Below are 21,937 nucleotides of genomic sequence, written 5' to 3' on the forward strand. Positions count from 1 at the left end.
AGATCATGGCATCTGGTCCCATCACCTCACGGAAAATAGATGGAGAAACAGTGAAAACAGTGTCAGACTTTATTTTTGGGGGCTCCAAAATCACTGCAGATGGTGACTGCACCCATGAAATTAAAAGACATTTACTCCTTGGAAGGAAAGTTGTGACCAACCTAGACAGCACATTAAAAAGCAGAGACATTACTTTGCCAACAAAGGTCCATCTAGTCAAGGCTGTGGTTTTTCCGGTGGTCATGTATGGATGTGAGAGTTGAACTATAAAGAAAGCTGAGCACCAAAGAATTGATGCTTTTGAACTGTGGTGTTGGAGAAGACTCTTGAGAGTCCCTTGGACTGCATGGAGATCCAACCAGTCCATCCTGAAGGAGATCAATCCTGGGTGTTCATTAGAAGGACTGATGTTGAAGCTGAAACTCCAATACTTTGGCCACCTCATGCGAAGAGTTGACTCATTGGAAAGGACCCTGATGCTTGGAATTGGGGGCAGGAGGAGAAGGGGACAACAGAGGATGAGATGGCTGGATGGCATCACCGACTCAATGGGCATGAGTTTGAGTAAACTCCGGGAGTTTGTGATGGACAGGGAGGCCTGGCGTGCTGTGATTCATGGGGTCACAAAGAGTCGGATACGACTGAGTGACTGAACTGAACTGAACTGAAAACTGAGAACTTCTAGATAAACAAATTCCATTCAGAAAAGGTAAAAGATACAGAGACCAGTTGCCAACATTCGTTGGATCATAGAGAAAGCAAGGGTTTCCAGAAAAACATCTACTTTTGCTTCACTGACTATGCTAAAGCCGTTGTGCAGATCACAATAAATTGTGGAAAATTCTTAATGAGATGGGAATATCAGACCATGTTACCTGTCTCCTGAGAAATCTCTATGCAGGTCAAAACCAACAGTTAGAACTGGACATGGAATAGCTGACTGGCTCAAAATTGGGAAAGGAGTATAACAAGGCTGTATATTATCACTTGCTTGTTTAACTTATATGCAGAGTATATCCTGAAAATCGCCAGGCTGGATGAATCCCCGGCTGGAATCAAGATTGCTGGGAGAAACATCAACAACCTCATATATGCAGGTGATACCACTCCTATGGCAGAAAGTAAAGAGGAACTAAAGAGTCTCTTGATGAGGGTGAAAGAGAAGAGAGAAAAAGCTGGCTTAAAACTCAACATTCAAAAAACTAAGATCATGGCATCTGGTCCAATCACTTCATAGCAAATAGAAGGGGGGAAAAGTGGAAACAATGACAGATTAATTTTCTTGTGCTCCAAAATCACTGCAGATCATGACTGCAGCCATGAAATTAAAAGATGCTTTCTTCTCAGAAGGAAAGCTATGACAAACCTTGACAGCATATTAAAAAGCAGAGACATCACTTTGTCAACAAAGGTCCATTATAGTCAAGGCTATGGTTTTTCCAGTAGTCATGTATGGATGCGAGAGTTGAACCAAAAGGAAGGCTGAGCACCAAAGAAATGATGCTTTGGAATTGTGGTGCTGGAGAAGACTTTTGAGAGTCCCTTGGACTGCAAAGGAGATCCAACTAGTCAATTCTGAAGGAATTCAACCCTGAATATTCATTGGGAGGACTGATGCTGAAGCTGAAGCTCCAATCCTTTGGCTACCTGATGTGAAGAGCTGATTCACTGGAAAAGACCCTGATGTTGGGGAAGATTGAAGGCAAAAGAGGAAAGGGGAAGCAGAGAATGTGATGGTTAGAAGGCATCACCAACTCAATGGCCATGAATTTTAGCAAACTCTGGGAGATGATGAAGGACAGAGAAGCCGGACGTGCTGCAGTCCATGGGGTTGCAATGAGTCAGATGGACTTGGTGACTGAGCAACAACAAAAAAACATAGTGAACTGAACAGGAGGATGAAAGGAGAAATTTTGAATCTGATTCGAATTGTACTACTTCCTAGTTATGTGGGCTTGGGGCAATTACTAGATGTCTCTGAATTTATTTCCTCGTCTGTAAAAATGGCTGTCACAGCTGCTTTCAAGGTCATTGGGAGGACTGGAAGAGTTAATGTCCATTAAAGATCCTAGCAAAATGCTTAAGTTTTCTTCTTTCCTGGGATAAAATCTTTTTGTGTCCTTACCAAACAACTGAGGCAGGCTTACTTTGACTCCACTGGTTCCCTACTTCTCAGGCTCTTTGCCCTTCCCCACTCAGAGCCAAGATCCAGTTTCTATATCCCTGGGACTTCCTCCCTGGATCTTGCCAGGGTGGTGGGCAGGGGCAGCTCTTCCCTGGCTTTTAAAGCTATTGTGGTTTTTTTTTTTTTTTCCTTTTTCCTACTTGGAAAGTCCTGATGTCCTTGTTCAGCACCTGTGTCCAACCTGATGTGTCCGTAAAACTAGAGACCCTGGTGAGAATGGAGAAGACCTGGCAGGACAACAAAAAGGAGGTCCCAGGGATGCTTTACTGCATCAGCCTCAGCACATCCTGTAGACAGTCCCAGTCAGAAAGGAGGCACCAAGGATCTTTCCTGACCCACCCCGCTCCCCATTACCATCACTAGCAGCCCTGCTCAGGGGCAGCCTGGGAGGAGGGGCCAGCAGACCCCTCACCTGGGAGGCTGATTGTCCCGGCTGCATGTAGAGCAGTCAAGTCCAGCTGATCACTCTCATTTGCCAAAACAGCCTGTCCTGGAGCTCATCACGAACCTGGAATCTTGAGGGTTCAGCTTGGTGGGGGTGGTGGCCATGAGGACTTGGAGGAAGGGGTCAATGCCACTGGGTGTCAGGAAATATGAATAGCACAGATTGGACCAGCCTCTTGGAAGCCCCTAGGGTCATCACACGATGCCAAGAGCTGGACAAGCCAGTCACTTACATCTGTCGGGTTTGTGTCATGAAACAGCGGCCTGGGCGGACACAAAGGGGTCTGGAGCTGACAAGGCAGGAAGTCTCCCCTCTCACACACTTCTTTGAGAAGGAGAGGAAGGCAAGCTCCTTTCAGGACCACAGCCATCCATCTCCTCCCCTTTTGGAAATCCTCTAATCTGGAGGGGGTGGCAGACTCATGACTGAAGGTGTTGGTGGCACCTGCTTTATTTTCATGGTCCTGAGGAGATGATCAGCAGAGGCCTGGCCTCCTGGCACTAAGCTGGGCTCCACCCTGACTCCCACCTGCCCCTGGGGAACCAGGTCACCATCCTGCACGATCTGCCAGCTGGCAAAGAAGGCAGAACTGAGTGGGACTCGGGAGTTGGGTGCTGAGGCCTGGTACTGGCTGTCCAGGCAGAACATGAAGGGCTGGAGCGTGGTGTGGCTGAAGTCGAAGGCCAGGGTGAAGACATTGGCATGGTAACCCCCAGGAGGGTCCCATGGTTTTTCTGGCCCTGTTCTCTCCCAGAACCAGGGGTAGAATGTCCCGGTAGGGGAGGATCTGGAAGAAAAGATGGAGGAGGAATGTTACTTTCGTGGCTGCCCACCTACTTCATTGTCTTTGGATGGATTTTTTGCTTTTTTGAAGGACTGCTCAGATATATTGATTCTTTCTTGGCATTATTTTAATTGTGACAGCATTAATTTCCCATTGTCTGATGAGGGATACTTATGCCCAGAGGGGTTGTGTGACATGAACAGGGTCCCAGAGCGAGTTAGTGGCAGAGTTGAGGGTATAGGTTGTAGATCAGGAACACCAGACCTAGTTGACTTGAGGCACATCTATCTGGTTTGTGCCTCCTCATGGCTCCTAAGGGATGCTGGGGCCCAGGGCCCCCTACCTGGACCATGGCTCCCATGATCTTCTGAGCCTCCTGGTACAGCTTGTCTCCAGTCTACCAGCGATTCAGGCATTTCAGCTCAGTTGCCAGCCGGGTGTGCATGACTACCAGCTTCGGGGTTTCACTTGACCGGGTGTCACCCCGAAAACCCCAAGTTCAGAGTCACCACAGTCCTTCCCAGAGAATCATCTTTCTGATAAGGCAGACACACACAGCTCTGGGGACTAGAAAAAGGCGGTGAGACTTAGTGACCTGGGCCAAATTCCCGGCCCTCTCTTGACCTCCATCTCCTCAGTTGTGCTGTGAGGCACCTCTGACCCACACAACAGGCCGGGGTGGTGGTGGTGGTGGTGGATGACAATGGTCCCTAAGTCTCAGGTTGCTAAGTTCCTAGAAGAGATTTGTATAAAATGGGCAAGCCCGGGCAGCTGCTGGTTTGGGGCAGGAGAACTTTTCCCTGATGATTCTGCCTGGCAGGATGACCAGAGCCTTGGCTGGTGGGAGTCCTGGGTGATTCTAGGAGCCTTGCCTTTGAGACTGAGTCCACCTGTCCAGTGAGTTGCATCCCTCTGCAGGGTGTCTCCTGGGGGCTGGACCTCTCCTTAGCATTGGGCTTGGTATCATGGTTCTCTCACCAGTGAGCCCTAGGGAAGGAGAAAGGAGAGTCAGGCAGAGCCTGTTTCTGTAGTCAGGCCTTCCCCTCAAGGTTGGGAAGGAAAGTGCCATCCTGAAGGTGGCCTTACACATGGTCATTTGCTGGTTTTGAGTTAAGCCCTTGTGTGTGGTCTTATTCAGTCTACTCTTAAGCAGATCAAGGAGCCTGCTGCTCTTAACAGGAACTAAGAAACATACAGTCCTTGGAAAGGGGGCTGGAGCCAACTCCCTATGCAGGAGGTGTGGAGCAGAGTGGAAAGAGCCCAGACCTGGCCACTACACTGACTCCAGTCCCCACGTGGACTCTGCCATCGGATACTCTGCTCTGCAGTGCATTAGTTATTTTTGCTGAGCTTCTCATCTGCAAAACGAGGGTGATGATAGGCTATAAGGATGAGAGATGGCACATTCAAATACCTTAAATAACCAGAAGTCATGGCCATCGTGATGATAGAGAGCAGGGGAGGGGAGAAAAACCCCCAGGAAATTTCGGATTATGCATCTGGCAGAAGGTACCAAGTGCCAGTGTCTGGCTATTGCAGGGAGGAAACTGGCTTCTAAGGAAATTTAGCCTACAGAAGAAAAATTATGAGGCGTAAGTGAAAGCTACTTTCAGATATTTAAAGAGGCTATTACTGTGTGAAAGAGCGAGAGCTTCTTCTCTGAGGGTCTAGAAGCTCAGTGAAGAGCAACAGATGGATGCTGGACCAAAATGAGGGGGCCTTTTTATACAATGAGCACCACTCCAGACGGACTGTGGAGCGGATGAGCCCCTTATCAGTGGAGAGAGTCAAGCGATGATCTCTGGACACACACCGGTTTTGCTAAAGAACTCCTTTCAACATACTGATTCTGGGAACCACACACAGATCTGTATGCCTAATATTGAGGTTTGAAGCCATGGACCCCCGCATGGAGTACTCTGGTCTTCCCCTCCTGGAACCTGGGACTGGCTCATTCCTAGGGAGACAAGACTGTCCATCCCTGAGTCTGACCAGCCAGGAAGCAAGGGATGCATGCCGAGCAGTCGGCGAGACGGCAGAGTCATCCTGCAGGTTTACAAAGGGCAGCAGGGTCTGGCCGTTGTCCTGGAAGTGGGTGCTGAGGGAGAGAAGCCCCAGGAAGTTGGTCTGGTTGCAGAGGTCCATGGCGAGGGCGACCTCACTGCCGTACAACATGCAGGCATCCACGAAGGAGGTGAGTCCATTAATCTGGATGCCGACTTTGGTTTTGTTTTTGTGCCAAGTGGAAGAAGGAGATGCAGTCTGGCTGATAGGTGACATGTGGATCATTGGGCGGGGTCCGAGGTGGAAGAGGAGTCACTTACACTGGGGCCCTTCTTGCACAAGCTCACTCCTCCAGGTCATCCCCCACATGCTTCAGAGCCTTGCTCAAAACTCCCTTCTTAGCTGGTGTGTGTATAGCACAGGAGCTCAGCTCCAGTCTCCATGATACCTACAGGAGTGCGGTGAAGGCTCAGGATGGAAGGGGCATATGTTTACATACAGCTGATTCAAGTTGTTTTATAGCAGAAACTAGCACAACATTCAAAGCAGCTATACTCCAATTAAAAAAGAAAAGCAGAAACTTCCTTCTTCCAGGAAATCCTCCTTGGCTCATCCAGACTGAGGCTGCTCATCAGGGTATCTGAGCATCCTTAGCACTTGGTGCTGTAGAGTCATGAAAGGTTAGACATGGATGAGGGCTTAGAGCCTCATGTTACAGACAGGGAAACTGAGGCTTAAAGAGAGGAAGGACACCTCCTCAGCGGGAGAGGAGGGAGTAGAAACTAGTTCTCTGACATGAAGGCTTGTGCTGCTTTCACTCCACTCAGTTCAGCAGACATCAGCCCCTTTCTGCGCTGGTCGCCTTGGAGATCGTGAGGATCAAGAAAACTCCAGACAGGCTGCAGGAAGCTGGCAGTTCATTGAACACAGACCTGCACATAGAGTAATGTAACTCTAAGTTAAGGTGGTGCTTGCTGTGTTAGATTTACCAGTCAGAAGTGCTAGTCCTCAGTCATGTCTGACCCTTTCTGATCCCATAGTCTGTAACCTGCCAGGTTCCTCTGTCCATGGTATTCTCTAGGCAAGAATACTAGAGTAGGTTGCCATGCCTTTCTCCAGGGGATTGTCCCGATCCAAGGATTGAACCCAGGTCTCCCGCATTGCAGGCAGATTCCTTACCATCTGAGCCACTAGTGAAGCCAGTAACGGTATACCAGGAAGATAGGGGATGGCTCCTCAGAGAAGCCAGAGGAAGGGGCCAGCACATGACTCACATGACCCCAGACATGGGCCCTCACATGATGCACTGCGAGAACAGTAAGGGTGAGTGAACATGTCAGTGTGTGTGTGTAGTGGTGGCTCCATGCCCAGCAGAGGCTCTGTTCCCTGGAGTCCATCTTTTCTTCCTAGTTTCCTGCAGCATCCTTGCTCTCAGCATGAAACAGAGCACTGTCCTCCCAGCCAGACCCTAGGAATTGGTGGGAACTACAGGGGTCTCGGCCCACCCCAGAGGGAGGGAAGGTCAAGAGCTAAGAGACTCTAAAGGCTTCCAAAAGCAGCAGCCCGCAGGCTTCCCCTGTTGGAATGGGACTCACAGGTCAAGGCCAGTCTCAATTGCTTCCCCTTTTGTGAAGCCTGCACCAAACCTCCAGACTGGTTGCCCCACCCTCACCCCTCAAACACAGACAGAGCTAGGTGTCTGTGTCAGACTGTGCATCTTCTCACTGTCTGATACTCTAGCATCTCAGGCAGCTCCCTAAGGCAGGTGCTCTAGGCTTTCCCATTCCCAGCCCCAGCTCTTGGCCGGGGATGGAGCCTGGGAGACTGCAGTATGTACCTTGATGGGGAAGCAGGGGAGCAGCTGGGCACAGGTCCTCTCGCAGTCGACAGCCTCAGTGAAGGCCACTCTGGCTGTGAACTCAGGGTGAAGTCCAAGGCATAGTCAATGAACTGGCCTCACTGCATGAACTTAAGGGACTGGCCGAGGTCAGAGGTTAGCCTCGATGCTGAAGCGCATGATCTCGTGGGAGACAGCCTGGACCTGGTGGAGGGAGCAATCAGTGTGGTGCACTGAGCCCACATATGTCAGAGCCAACCCAGGACTCAGGGGGCAACAGGTTTCGCCTGCTGGAGTTAACACAGCCTCTCCTCCTCTCCCACCCTCCCCTCCTCTTTCCTGGATTGCAGGAGGAAAGAAAGGGGAACAGACCAGATTGGCTGACTCAGACCCCACCAGGTCCTCCAGAGAGATAAATGATAGATTGGTTTATACAGATTAATGGATAATTAGATAACAGAACTTATTGATAGATGTAAGGATTGGTTGCTAGGTGATGGATGATAAATAGAGAATTGGACAGATGGAATGAGCAATGGAAGAAAAATTGATAAATAGATGTTGATAGATGGATAGATGATAGATTGTGATATTGACATATGAATAGAAAATTGATAAATTGTTAAATGTGAAATAGGTCAATACATAGAGCTACATTAAGCTGCATTGCTCTTGAAGTTACTTTGACATGAATTCTTTCAGAAAAAACAGTACTATAATGGCTAGTACTAATATCTTCCCGAGCCAGAGATCAAACCTGGGTCTCCTGCATTGCAGGTGGATTCTTTACCATTTAGGCCACCAGGGAAAAATAAGTGCTAATATATCACATCCTATATGGATGTTTATATCAAGGACTTTAGTCACAACAGAAATCTGGAGTGGGTTTTACAGCTATTTTACAGCTGAGGAAACTGACTCAGCTGGAGTCCTTGCCCAGAGTTACCCGCCAGACCCTGGGAGAGCCTGGTTCAAGCCCTGTCTGTCTATGTTTTTGTTCCCCACATTTAGAAGAGATGAAGTATCCTCCAGCCCCTCAGCCCTGACTCACAATGGGGAGAAGCAAGCTGCTGCACCTCTTGCCGGGGTCCAGCCGAAGAGGAATGACAGCCTGTCCTTGTACTTGGGTGGCAGCCAGCACTCCAGGGGCTTGTTGGAGGCCCCCAGCCAGGGTCTCCTCTTGCGGCAGGGGGTGGGCTGGGGTCAGTAGGGTTGGGAAGGAGCGGGGGTGGGGTGAGGCAGATCCGACCCCCTCCCAGGTCAAGTGCCGCTCCAGCACCCACTTGTTGTATCTCCCGGTGATGGTGTGATACTGGTTACCACACTTCTCACCTTTTCCTGGGGAGTGCAGTCACTGGCCTGGGACAGCAGCTGCAGCTGGGGTTTCATTAGCACATCTAAGGGTGGGGAGGTGGGCAGGGTTCCAGCTTCTTCTTGAGCTGGTCTCTTCCATGCCTCCCACCCCTTTCCTCTCTCCCCTCCCAAGACCCCAAGGAGTGCATCCTGCACCCCACCACTTTCCCCACCCTCTGGCTTTTTTTCACTCCACAGTACCAGTGACACTGAAGGATCTGGACCCCTGGAGTTGTAACTTTTCTTCGCAGCTCCAAGGCCATATGAACGACTATCCTGGTAGCTGCTACCGGTTGTTTGAAGAAGGACAGGAGGCCCATGGGGATGGCTGGGCCACTGTGAAGGTGCTGCTTCATGCTTCCAAGCAGAGGAAGAATGGGGGCTGGAGGGAGGAAGCACACCACCCAGCAGAGCCCCAACTGAATAGTCAGGACAAATGGACAGAAGGAGGGATGGAAGGGAAGCTCTCTATCAACAAGGCATTTCCCCACATAATTGGTTGTACTGAAGGCATGCTGTCCCCTCTTGGACTGGCCATAGAGACCCTAGGCCTGACCCTGTTTGCAGCTGTGGACCCAGCACCCTGGCCCTGTCAGTGTTTGGAATGTTTGTAAACAGTGTTCGAAACATAAGTAAATTGTGTCCTGTCCTGTCCTGGCTCAATTCCATGAATTCACACACCCTCTTTCACACTGGAAAAGAGGACACGTCCCTTTCCCCACCAGATAGGATTTCCACCTTTTCCAGGTGACAATTTGAAGCTCCCAGGGTCTTGACCCCATTAGGCCAGGTAGGTGGAGTGGGGCAGGAGGTTGGGGGCCACAGGGTGGTGACTTGGAGCCTTTAGGTGGGCACTAGGTGGGTCCCATGACTATCTCTGGTGCAAGGCCGAGAGGCCAGGAGCTGTGCTGCCCGAGGGATATGAGAATCAGTGGTCCACTGAGAATGGGGGCCAGGGTGGGATACTCCCCTGGGTGGGCTGTTTGGGAAGCTCAGCTCCCTGTGAGGCCCGTATGAGCCCCTCCCTCTGTATGTGGAATCCAGAACCCATTGCTAGGGATGGACCAGGCTCCTCACAGGCTTGGGGCCTGGCTATGTAATCCAGGTGGATTAATTCTGACTCCATACTATATTTGCTTCTGTGATTTTAACTTTTATTTTGCCACTTTTATTATTAGAGGCATACATAATGGCCTGCCTCAGGGAGCCATGCCCTCATCCCCCTCCGCCTGACCCTTGGGTTAGGGTGCCTTTGTTTGGCTCACAGTGAGATAGCCTGACCCTGCCCACCTGTGAGGGACTGTGACATTCTTTGTGAGATGTTTGTGTGGGAAACATCTGCTGCACCTCATCTGCTGCTTACCAGCTCAGAAATTCATTTTGGGGGGGATGGAATTGTAGGTAGCAATTGCAGGCATTTTTGTTTATTGACATGAAAGGAGATATTCCATTTCACACCACCCATGAAAGGCTATAAGGCAGTGAAACTAACACATCCCACTACCTGAGGTTTGGTATTCTAGGAGATATTTGCAAGAATTAAATGGTCTTTTCACTTTGTTTCCTCACCTCCCCCCATCTCCAATCCATAAAAGAATCTGGCATCCAGGCTCCCATAAGCTGATTGTTTTGAGACATTAGTCTGCCATCTTCTTGGTCAGCCAGCTTTCTGAATAAAGTCATATTCCTTGCATCAACACCTCATCTCCCAGACGTATTGGCTTATCCTGTGGCAAGCAGAGCGAGCGTAACTGGGTAAGAGTTGAACCTCAGAGGTTAGGGAGTCATGGGGGAGAGCTCTTCTTGGGTAAGAAAAATGAGCAAAATGAGGGTCCAAGACGGAGCCACACAGGAGAAAAAGATTTGTAGTGAGATTCATCAAAAAGACCAATTGGGGTTTTCAGGCAAGTGTATTTTCCTCGATTCTGTCTCGTCTCAACAAAAATTTGAAGTGACAGATGTTAGAGACCTCGGCGTGTCATAGCTCTCGGACAGATTATGTTATAGCTCTCAGGTCTCGAACAGACTGTGTTATAGCTCTTAGACAGATCAGTGTTACAGCCCCGTGTTACAGCTCTATTTTATTTAGAAAATAGCAAGAAAAATCCATCCTCAGGGTGTGAGGGCATGCCGACCCAAAGATGCGAAGAGAAGAGAGTGGGGGAGCGCGTCAGCACGCGGGGGAGAGAGAGAGAGACCCCAGCCCTTTGGCTCCTCTTTTTATAATTTTTTTTGTCTCCCCCCCTGGGCCTGCCCTATGTAAATTGGGCTAGCCAGGAGTGCTGTTTGTTCTACCTGAGGTCCTCACTCCAGTCTCCGACTTTCCTTTGTTCTATTTTTGCAGACTTTTTCCTTCCTTATCTTTTAGCCACTACCATTCTGGACTCCTGTTTCCTATTCTAACCACCTAACAGAGTGACAGGGGATGAGGCTGCCTGGACACTAGGAATAAGGGGGCTGTCGGAAGGGTCGGGAACATCTGGGGACTGGGGCCCAGGCCACCTAGATCCCCAACTGCACTCTCTACATCCCTCCCTGGTGACTGTGGCCATATGAGGCCCCAAGGGGCTTGACCCCACTGGTCCCAACATGCTGGCCCCTCTGGGACTCCTCCTGGCCCTCCATGCAGCATCTCCTAAGGAGATGGGCTCTCCCTGGGCTTACCCAGTCTGGCTCCTGCTATCTCTTCTCTCCAGAACCCCATCATTTCTCTCTGTTCTCTTTCCTCTAACCACCCCTCCCACACCCCCTGACTTCAGCTCCAGAGACAGGCCTCCTGCCACGAAGGGTCTCAACACAAAGTCCCCTTTCCCTTTGTGCCTGGTGATTCTTACTGACCTTCCAGTCCCCACCCCCTGGCCGTGATGCGGGAAGCCAGGTCTTCCTGATGCTAGCTCTTATGGCTCCTTTCCTAGAGCTTAGCATCATTGTGATTAAACGTGTGTTTCAGTGCTTGAATCGGATTAAGTCTGTGAGAGGCACACAGAGAAGACACGTGCTTGTTGTGTTGCTCACTGTAGCCTCAGCACCTAACCCACTGCTTGGCAGGTCCTGAACAGGTGTTTGTGGAGGGGGCACATCTGTGACCTTGCCTGTCACAGCTCTCGGGTCAGGGGTGGATTTGGGCCTGTACATCTATTAAGACATGGTGATTCGGGTCAGGGGTGTTGTGGCTCCTGGGCCAGGCCAGCCCTAGGGCTGTGGATGCTGTTGCAGGCCTGGCCCCACCAGGCTGACCCCCAGATCCTCGACCATGAGGGAACCTTCCCATCCTGGCATCTTTCAGCTGAGACACCCAAGGTCCTTTCTTCCTGCCCTCCTCTGGCCCTCTTGAAACCTCAAGATTCTGCAGCCACTTTCACAGGAACCATCTGCCGGGCCTGGTGGAACTGCTGGCCACAGGTCTGATTGGAGCTCTTTATCTGTTCAGCTCCAAGGGCCCCCATGGAGATGCTGTGGTAGAACAGGGCTTAGAGCCTGGTCCCAGGGATTCCTGGGAATGAGGTCCTTGCTTCTGTTTTTATAACAAGAGCACTGAGGTCTGCCAGGGCCCTAAGGGACTGTGGTTGCAGCTGCAGGCTGTGTTTGAGGCCGGGGCTGGCCAGGGGTGTGCATATGTGTGCCTGTGACCTCGTATGTGCTCCAGAGCTGAGGACTCCCCTGAGAGAGGCAGCTCTGAATGTTTTGTTTTTAGTGAAACCAGGAAAAACTCACTGTGGGGCCTTGGCAAGCTGGCTTGGGAGCCCACCATACCACCCCAGGTGCCTGACCTCTCTGATAGGCTGGAAATATCAGCAAAGGGCAGGGATATTTAGGAGGCAGGAGTGGTCCTGGTGAGCACTAAAGATGTGCAGGTCCAGGCTAGGGATGAGGGGCAACTGAGGGCCAGTGCATCTCCTTTCTCCTCCCTCCTGCACTGACCTCACATGAGAGTTGTACCTCGCCTCCTCCATCAGATGGAGAACTCCCAAGGGGAGGGCCTGGGGCAGGGGAGGAGGGCCCTGGGCTTTCTCACTAGGCAGACCTTGCTATGCATGAGCGGCATGAGGAATGAGAAGGTTTGATCTCAGAGGTAGGCAGCAGTATGTGGCAGCTTGTAGCAAGCAGCAGCTGGAAGGAAGGTCTTTGTTTCTGGAATTGCGAGTCCTAACCACCGGACCAGAGGGGCCAGCAGTGAGGGCCTGAGTCCTTTATTCTTGCTTGCCTTGTCGAGAATGAATTCAGGCAAGGAGGCAGAGGGTAAAGAGTAAAGTAAGAAGTTTATTGAAAAGATAAGTACATGCAGAAAGATGCACAGGTGAACTCAGAGACAGTTGCACTCTCAGGAAGTTTAAGTCCTCTTTAAGGGGGCAGTCTTCTGGATCTCTGTTTTCTTTGTGGTCGGTTGTGTTGTTTTGACCCCATGACTAATTTGCCTCCGGGCCTCTCTGGCTGCACATACCACCCTCAGTGGAGATGGATCTCACAGAAAAGGCTTATGGGCGGGACTTATTATGGCCTGGCATCCCCTATCATTTTGATTCCATGAAGGCTTTTGAGCATGGGCAGTGTCTTCCTTGCCTCAAGGATGGGAAGGGTGTGAGTTTTAATATTTTAAAAGGGTTTAGTCCCACTCTTTTCCTTCCAGAAAAATGCCCAGTGTGCAGTTATTTACCTTCTTCCTGTTGCTGGTTTTTATATCAAGGTAGAGATCTCAAAATATAGCAGGAGTTTAGTCATAAATTTGTAGTCTTGGAGCCTGTTTGTCTCTTGCTTCCGGAAATATAAACGGGGGCCTGGAGTCTCTTCTTCTCACTCCAGGAGATGTGACCAGGAGGCCAGCTGTAAATACCATGCCTGGAGCCCATTTGTCTGCTACCTCAGGTTCTGTGGGGCATAAGAGCCGGAGGGCACTGCCACTGGTGGGGTAACAGGCCCAGAGATGGGGTTCCAGTAGCAGGGACTGCAGCTGGTTCGGGGTGATCCATTGTTCTTGCTGTCCACCAGCCCATTCTCTGTGCTTTACTACACTCAGCTGAGTTCTTGCAACACCACTGTGAGGCAGGTACGGCCGCCTGGGACCTTAACTTTATTGTTGGGGGACAAAGGAAAGAATGGGCACAATCTTGCTCTCCACCTGGGTCTGACACTACAAGCCTTCCTGCTACCCCTTGCTCCCAAGGGTGTGGGTGAGACCTGATGAGATAGCCTCCTGACACAGACTGGGAGGAGGCCTCAGGTTTGAGAAGGTCCTCCCAAGAGGACCTGGAGCAGGCCACCCAGGCTGCTCATATCCCATGCCCATCCCCTGCCTTTAGGGTGGCCACTGCATGTAGGATGAAAGTCAGTCTGTCTTTTGTTTCTTTAGGTAGATATATTCCTAAGTGTTTTATTCTTCTCTTTGCAATGGTGAATGGAATTATTCCCTTAATTTCGCTTTCTGTTTTCTCATTGCAAGTGTATAGAAATACAATGGATTTCTCTGTGTTATTTTTATATCCTGCAACTTTACTATATTCATTGATTAGTTCTAGTAAACAAAAGACTTATATATAGAAAACTATAAAACACTGATAAAAGAAATCAAAGAGGACACAAATAGATGGAGAAATATACCATGTTCATGGATTGGAAGAATCAATATAGTGAAAATGAGTATACTACCCAAAGCAATCTATAGATTCAATGCAATCCCTATCAAGCCACCAATGGTATTTTTCACAGAACTAGAACAAATAATTTCACAATTTGTATGGAAATGCAAAAAACCTCGAATAGCCAAAGCAATCTTGAGAAAGAAGAATGGAACTGCAGGAATCAACCTGCCAGACTTCAGGCTCTACTACAAAGCCACAGTCCTCAAGACAGTATGGTACTGGCACAAAGACAGAAATATAGATCAATGGAACAAAATAGAAAGCCCAGAGATAAATCCATGCACCAATGAACACCTTATCCTTGAAAAAGGAGGCAAGAATATACAATGGAGAAAAGACAATCTCTTTAACAAGTGGTGCTAGGAAAACGAGTCAACCACTTGTAAAAGAATGAAACTAGAACACTTTCTAACACCATACACAAGAAATAAACTCAAAACAGATTAAAGATCTAAATGTAAGTCCAGTAACTATAACACTCCTAGAGGAAAAAACAAAAACAAAAAAACTCGTAGAGGAAAACATAGGCAAAGCACTCTCTGACATAAACCACAGTAGGATCCTCTATGATCCATCTCTCAGAGTAATGGAAATAAAAGCAAAAATAAACAAATGAGACCTAATGAAACTTAAAAGCTTTTGCACAATGAAGAAACTGTAAGCAAGGTGAAGAGACAGTCTTCAGAGTGGGAGAAAATAATAGCAAACAAAGCAACAGACAAGGCATTAATCTCAAAAATATACAAGCAGCTCCTGCAGCTCAATTCCAGAAAAATAAACAACTCAATCAAAAAATGGGCCAAAGAACTGAACAGATATTTCTCCAAAGAAGACATACAGATGGCTAACAAACACATGAAAAGATGCTCAACATCACTCATTATTAGAGAAATGCAAATCAAAACCACAGTGAGGTATCATTTCACGCCAGTCAGAATGGCTGCTATCCAAAAGTCTACAAACAATAAGTGCTGGAGAGGGTGTGGAGAAAAGGGAACCCTCTGACACTGTTGGTGGGAATGTAAACTAGTACAGCCACTGTGGAGAACAGTGTGGAGATTTCTTTAAAAAGTGGAAATAGAACTGCCATACCCATGGCAGATTCAAGTCAATGTATGGCAAAACCAATACAATGTTGTAAGGTAAAATAAATAATTAAAAAAAAAAAAAAAAAAAAAAGGAACTGTCATACAAACCAGCAATCCCACTGCTGGGCATACACACTGAGAAAACCAGAATTGAAAGAGACACGTGTACCCCAGTGTTCATCGCAGCACTGTTTATAATAGCCAGGACATGGAAGCAACCTAGATGCCCATCAGCAGACGAATGGATAAGAAAGCTGTGGTACATATACACAATGGAATATTACTCAGCCATTAAAAAGAATACATTTGAATCAGTTCTAATGAGGTGGATAAAACTGGAGCCTAATATACAGAGTGAAGTAAGCCAGAAAGGAAAACACCAATACAGTATACTAACGCATATATAATAGAATTTAGAAAGATGGTAATGATAATCCTATATGTGAGACACATGCAAGAGAGACACAGATGTATAGAACAGTCTTTTGGGCTCTGTCGGAGAGGGTAAGGGTGGGATGATTTGGGAGAATGGCATTGAAACATGTATATTATCATATGTGAAATGGATCACCAGTCCAGGTTCGATGCATGAGACAGGGTGCTCGGGGCTGGTGCCCTGGGATGACCCAGAGGGATAGGATGGGGAGGGAGGTGGGAGCGGGGGTTCAGGATGGGGAACACATGTACACCCGTGGCGGATTCATGTCAATGTGTGGCAAAACCACTACAATATTGTAAAGTAATTAGCTTCTAATTAAAATAAATAAATTTATTTAAAAAGAAAAAGCCAGTCTGGAGCAAAGTGGGCAGGGGAGGTGTCCCAGAATCCGAGAGTGTTGACTGTATAGCTGCCACCAAAAAGAACCTGAGGAATCCATTTCTGCCTCCTGGCATCTCAATACTTGGAAAGAATGAATGCCTGAAAGCTGTAGTAGTTTAAACACCCCATTGAATGCAATAGTCTCTACCTGGGGCACTTATAATTTAGAAGGCTCAAGAACACAAACAATGACTTGAAAGACTGTACAGGTTTTATCCCTGCCTGTTCCGCCCCACCCCAGTCACAGCCTCCTCAGCTTCTGGTGTGGCTATGAGCTTGGGGGTCAGTGGTCCCAGTGTCTTGACATCACTGGAGGTGGCAGGTGTCAGCATCCAATGTCAAGGGCAGATGATCCGCTAGCCAGAGCCCTTTGTGCTGAGTGAGGGCTTCTCTCTCTCCCCTCTTCCCCTCCTACACCCCCAATTCAGTCTTCTAAGATGGTCATGGGGAGAAATGAGACCCTTCTCTGGTCTTTCTCGTCCCTGGAGGGCACAAGTCTCATGAATGCAACCTGACTTGACATCAGAGTGGGCTGCCCTGGGTCTGCCACTTGTACTGGGCTCTGGGCTAGGGCAGCTCTTCACTTCCTTTGTATCCATCTGGGCAGTGATGATGGAATCAGGCCTCACATCCAGCGTGGGCACAGGCTTATCCCAGAAGAGATGGGGCCAGGGACTTCCCCGACACTTCTCTCAATTACTAAAAGCTAATTGGGCTGAGGGATACCGTCTTCCAGGACTAATGAGGGGTTTACAGTACTATTTATTTGTTTATGTTTTTAACCAAAACATATGGAGAGTCTTCACAATCCAGGGCCTGTGCTGGTGGTAGGGTTATAGTAGTGAACAAAAATAGCCATCTAACAAAGGAGAAGCATGAAATAAATATGCCCTTGCAGACCTGCAGAAGGTAAAAGCTCTAGGGAAATCCACATAAGCGCAAAAGCGTTCTCCTCCCCTCCAGAGTTAGGCGATTTGCCCAAGACGACAGAGGATGAGGTGGTTGGATGGCATCACTGACTCGATGGACATAAGTTTGAACAAGCTCCAGGAGTTGGTGATGGATAGGGAGACCTGGCATGCTGCAGTCCATGGTGCTGCAAAGAGTTGGCCATGACTGGGTGACTGAAATCAACAGCTGATTAGTGTAGGAACTAGAGCTTCAATCCAAGTCAAGTTCTTAATCCGCTCCACCAGGTTTGACCCTGTCATCATCCTCTGCCCAGAAACCAATATGGCCTATTTAAAATATAAATTTTATAGTGCCACCACTCCCTTCTACACCCAAACCCTCCTAATACTTTCATTGCAGTTAGAATAAAATTCAAACTCTTTCATGATCTGGTTCCTATCCAATCTGTGGTAATTTAAAGGTATGTCCACAAATTCTTTGACATTCCTCATTCAAAAAATAGAGTCTAATTCCCCTCCCTTGATTGTTCACTTCTGCCTAATAGAATGCAGTGGAAATGATGCTATGTGATTTCCGAGGTTAGATGTAAAAAGAATTCAGCTCCCACCTGGCTCGCTCTTTCTCAGGACACTTGTCCTTTGGAAGCTACCATGCCGTGACAGTAGCCCCAGGCCACATCAGTAGTCTCACCTATGCATCCGGCCAACACCAACCTCAACAGTTAGACAATGTGAGTGAAAGAAACGGCAAGCCATTCCGTCTCTGGCCTTTGAGTCTTCCATTTGAGGTTCAAGACTTCCAGAAACAGAGATGATCTGTCTCCACCATGCCCTGTCAGAATTCCTGGCCCACAAATGTTATGAGAGTTAAAACATGGTTACTTTGCTTTTAGCTGCAGTGGTAGATAACTAACACAACACTTCAGAGTTTGCTTCCTCCCAAGAACCTCTTTGTTCATCACACTCCAGTTACCCTGACCTCTTTCTTTCTCCTTTGGGCACCAAGTTCATTCTTACCTCACGACCTTTGCACTTGCTGTTTCTTCTTTCTGGAATACTTGTCCATCACACGGACCTTTGTCTGACTGTCTCCTTCTCATTGTCCAGGGCTTTGCTCAAATATTCCTTCCCCAGAGAGTGCTTCCCTGATCACATTTTATAATGTTGCCCATTCTACCAGTCACATTACTCCCAAGCATTTCCTTCAAAACCTTTATTCTATGAATTTATCTTATTTATTTATATGCCCATTTCTTGCTTGATTGTCCTTCACACTTTTCCTTTCTCTTTCCAGCCCCTCCTGTCTGGTGTTGATGCGGTAGGGTGAGACAGGGAAACAATACGACCTTTCCTCATGAGAGTTTCCAGTGCAAAGTAGCAGGTCTCCTGATCATTGTTGCTGCTCAGTCACTTTGGTCTCAGCAAGGCAGCTGTGAACGGTGGTGTGAAGTGAGATCTTAATTCCCAGCCCAGAAATTGGAGTTGGGCAACCTGGATGAGAACCAGGAATGCTAGCCACCAGAGCAGCAAGGGCTAGATCTAGAAGCTCTTTTCCCTGGATCTTTGCCCCCAGTCAAATATGCATTTATCATGAAGGCAGAAACTGTCAATGGAGGTACAAGTTTATTATTAGAGACATAGCACAAGAACAGGTGGGAGAGCACACAGAGAAATGGTTTATTTAGTTAAGATAGAAGCAAGGCAGAGGTGCACACCTAGAGAGAAGGGGTGTGGGCATCACCTCTAGGGAGGAGGAGCACAGTAAAGAGGCGATTCAGTCATTTATATAAGTCAGTTTTTCCAGGGGTTTCTATTCCTGGTTCCAAATTGATAAAGGAGTACATCAAGGCTGTATATTGTCACCTTACTTATTTAGCTTCTATGCAGAGCACATCGTGTGAAACACTGGGCTGGATGAAGCACAGGCTGGAATTAAGATGGCCAGGAGAAATATCAATAATCTCAGATATACAGATGACGCCATCCTTATGGCAGAAAGCGAAGAGGAACTAAAGAGCCTTATTTATTTAAATAAAGGTGAAAGAAAAGAGTGAAAAAGCTGGCTATGAACTAAAGAGTTTTATTTAATGAAATAAAGGTGAAAGAAAAGAGTGAAAAAGCTGGCTAAAAACTCAACATTCAGAAAACTAAGATCATGGCATCTGGTCCCATCACTTCAGGGCAAATAGACGGGGAAACTATGAAAACAGTGAGAGACTTTATTTTCTTGGGCTCAAAAATCACAGCAGATGATGACTGCAGCCATGAAATTAAAAGACTCTTGCTCCTTGGAAGAAAAGCAGATACAAATCTAAACAGCATATTAAAAAACAGAGACATTATTTTGCTGAAAAAAGTCAGTCTAGTCAAAACTATGGTTTTCCAGTAGTCACATATGGATGTGAGAGCTGGATTATAAGGAAAGCTGAGTGCTGAAGAATTGATGCTTTGAGATGTAGTGTTGGAGAAGACTCTTGAGAGCCCCTTGGACTGCAAAGAGATCCAATTAGTCAATCCTAAAGGAAATCAGTCCTGAATATTCATTGGAAGGACTGATGTTGAAGCTGAAGCTCCAATCCTTTGGCCACCTATTGCAAAGAACTGACTCATTGAAAAGACCATGATGCTGGGAAAGATTGAAGGCAGGAAAGGGGAAGACAGAGGATGACGTGTTTGGATGGTATCACCCATTCAATGGTTTGAGTTTGAGCAAGGTTCAGGAGTTGGTGATGGACAGGGAAGCCTGGCGTGCTGCAGTCTGTGGGGTCACAAAGTTGGACTGAGCAACTGTACTGAACTGAACTCAGGCCAATTATCTGGCTTCCTTTCCCACACCTGATCCACTCTGGGACCCTCCCCTGGGGTGTGCATGGGCACCTCAGCCGAGGCAGATCTCAAAGTGAAGGCTTCTGGGAGAAGCAAGACTCATCATGGTCTGGTGTTATCCCCTGACTTTTAACCCACAAGGAGTCTTTCTGTGCATGTGTAGTGTCTCCCTTGTCCCAGAAGAGGGAGGAAGCAGATCCCTTAATCGTTCACTCAAACAAGGTTTTCCCCTCTGTGCCCTTGCAATGAATATTACCTTGACCTTTGTCATGATTATTACCTTAAGGTGTATACCAGAGACAAACACTGCCTGTTATACCCTGTTTCTGTTGTTACTTCCATTTTGGAGGGCAAACAGAAGGCTGATTGTAAATGCCTTAACTGGAACCCACCTATCTCTTGTCTCAGAAAATGCTTTTAACAGTTTTAAGTATCCAGCTTGAAGCCTACTTCTGTGTACACGATGAAATGTAAATAGGAGGCCAGTTGTAAATGTCTAACCTGGAGCCCATCTATCTCCTGCATCAAGTTCATGCTGCTGGTCAAAGCAAAGGCCCATGGGCCCATGTTCAGATTCTTGGGAGAGCTGTACAGGGGATCTTGGGGCACATTCTCTGTCATGGGAGACAGGCTCCAACTCAACATTTTCCCTCACCCAAGGCTTCGCATGCTTTATTGAAACCATTGAAGAGGCCAAAAGCATTTGTGATCACCTCTTTCAACCACTTAACACTCCCCTTCATAATACATTTGATCTTCCCTCTCTAATTCTAACTTACCCCCAGATTCTCAGGACCTCATCTGTCTGTCCCACACATACACTCACTCACACACACACACACACATGCTTGCACACTTGTACCCACAAACACACAGGGTTTAAGAGGAGTAGGGTGGTAGGAACAACCCGTCTGATAGGAAGGAGTATTTTAGTGCTGACATTATTTAGAGCTGTCTGAACATGGTAATTATAACAAGCACCTTTAGTCAGTTTTATTGTTGCTTTTAAATTCAACAAGAAAACAGAAAACACTTATGTCTTGCACGGGCACCCTCTGCCCTGTACTTGGTATGTCCCAGTGTCAATGCAGATAGAAGACATGGCCAGGGGTGGAGATCCAGGCAGGCAGGCACGGCATCATTGTCCCTGGGTGTCCAGATGCCTCCTCCTGCCCTTAGCTCTCTCTCCATTCCAGCTCTCTCAGAAACTGCTGATGGCTCCTCCTGGGTCAGCCCCTGCCACTGCCACAGCCACAGCCACCTGTCCTCTTAGAATGCCCTACTTCCTCAGGCTCCTGTCCTTCTTTTAATTGGTTCAGCCAAACAAACTCAGGAACTTTCCCCAAAGACCTAGTGGGCAAAGAGAACAAAGTAGAACAGAAGGAGTAATTTGTAAGCAGTAAATATTTATCTGTTGAATGAATAAAAACATGAATGTCTAGACATAACTAATGACAAGTTTCTTGGATGGTGCCAAGTAAGAGGTGTGTTGCTTGTTCCTTTCATGAGAGACACACTTTGGGGGAGTTGGCACCCACAAGCTCCTTCTCAGGTGACAACCCTCACTCACAATCCCTGCTCAAGGGGTGGACTTATGTCATATGACCCCTACATTCCTCAGCCACTTGGGATACATGGTCCAACCTCAACAAAAGACTTTGGAATTTGAATCCAGAGAGACTGAGCTAGCTGAGTGTGAAAGCAGAAAGAGAAGTTCAGCTTTTTCAGGAGAGGCTCCTATTTGAGCCATATACAGGTGACAGCATAGGCAGAGAATGATGAATGGAGGGAGGGGGAGGAGGACCAGCTGTGTCAGTCTTGACAGTTGTTTATTCCCATAATGCCTGACTTCATCTTATTTCAGTGAGAGTTTTATGTCGTTAAAATAAATAGTTTCTTTTTATTTAAATTTGTTGGGTTCATAGCCCCTTGCAACTCTAACCATAAACTCTTTCTTCTCTTCAACTCTAATAACCTGACCTCAAAGCCCCAGTTTGATAGTGGAGGAAAAGACATGACATGACATGACATGAAGGTCCAAGCAAAAA

At 47.7% G+C, this 21,937-nt stretch overlaps 1 pseudogene; it reads right to left on the reverse strand.

Annotated features, from left to right (window-relative positions):
- Positions 1–2,633: 2,633 nt before the first annotated feature.
- Positions 2,634–8,964, reverse strand: LOC136150197 (eosinophil peroxidase-like; annotated as a pseudogene).
- Positions 8,965–21,937: the final 12,973 nt, after the last annotated feature.

Source organism: Muntiacus reevesi, chromosome 18 (genome assembly GCF_963930625.1).
Source record: "Muntiacus reevesi chromosome 18, mMunRee1.1, whole genome shotgun sequence".
Taxonomy (NCBI): domain Eukaryota; kingdom Metazoa; phylum Chordata; class Mammalia; order Artiodactyla; family Cervidae; genus Muntiacus; species Muntiacus reevesi.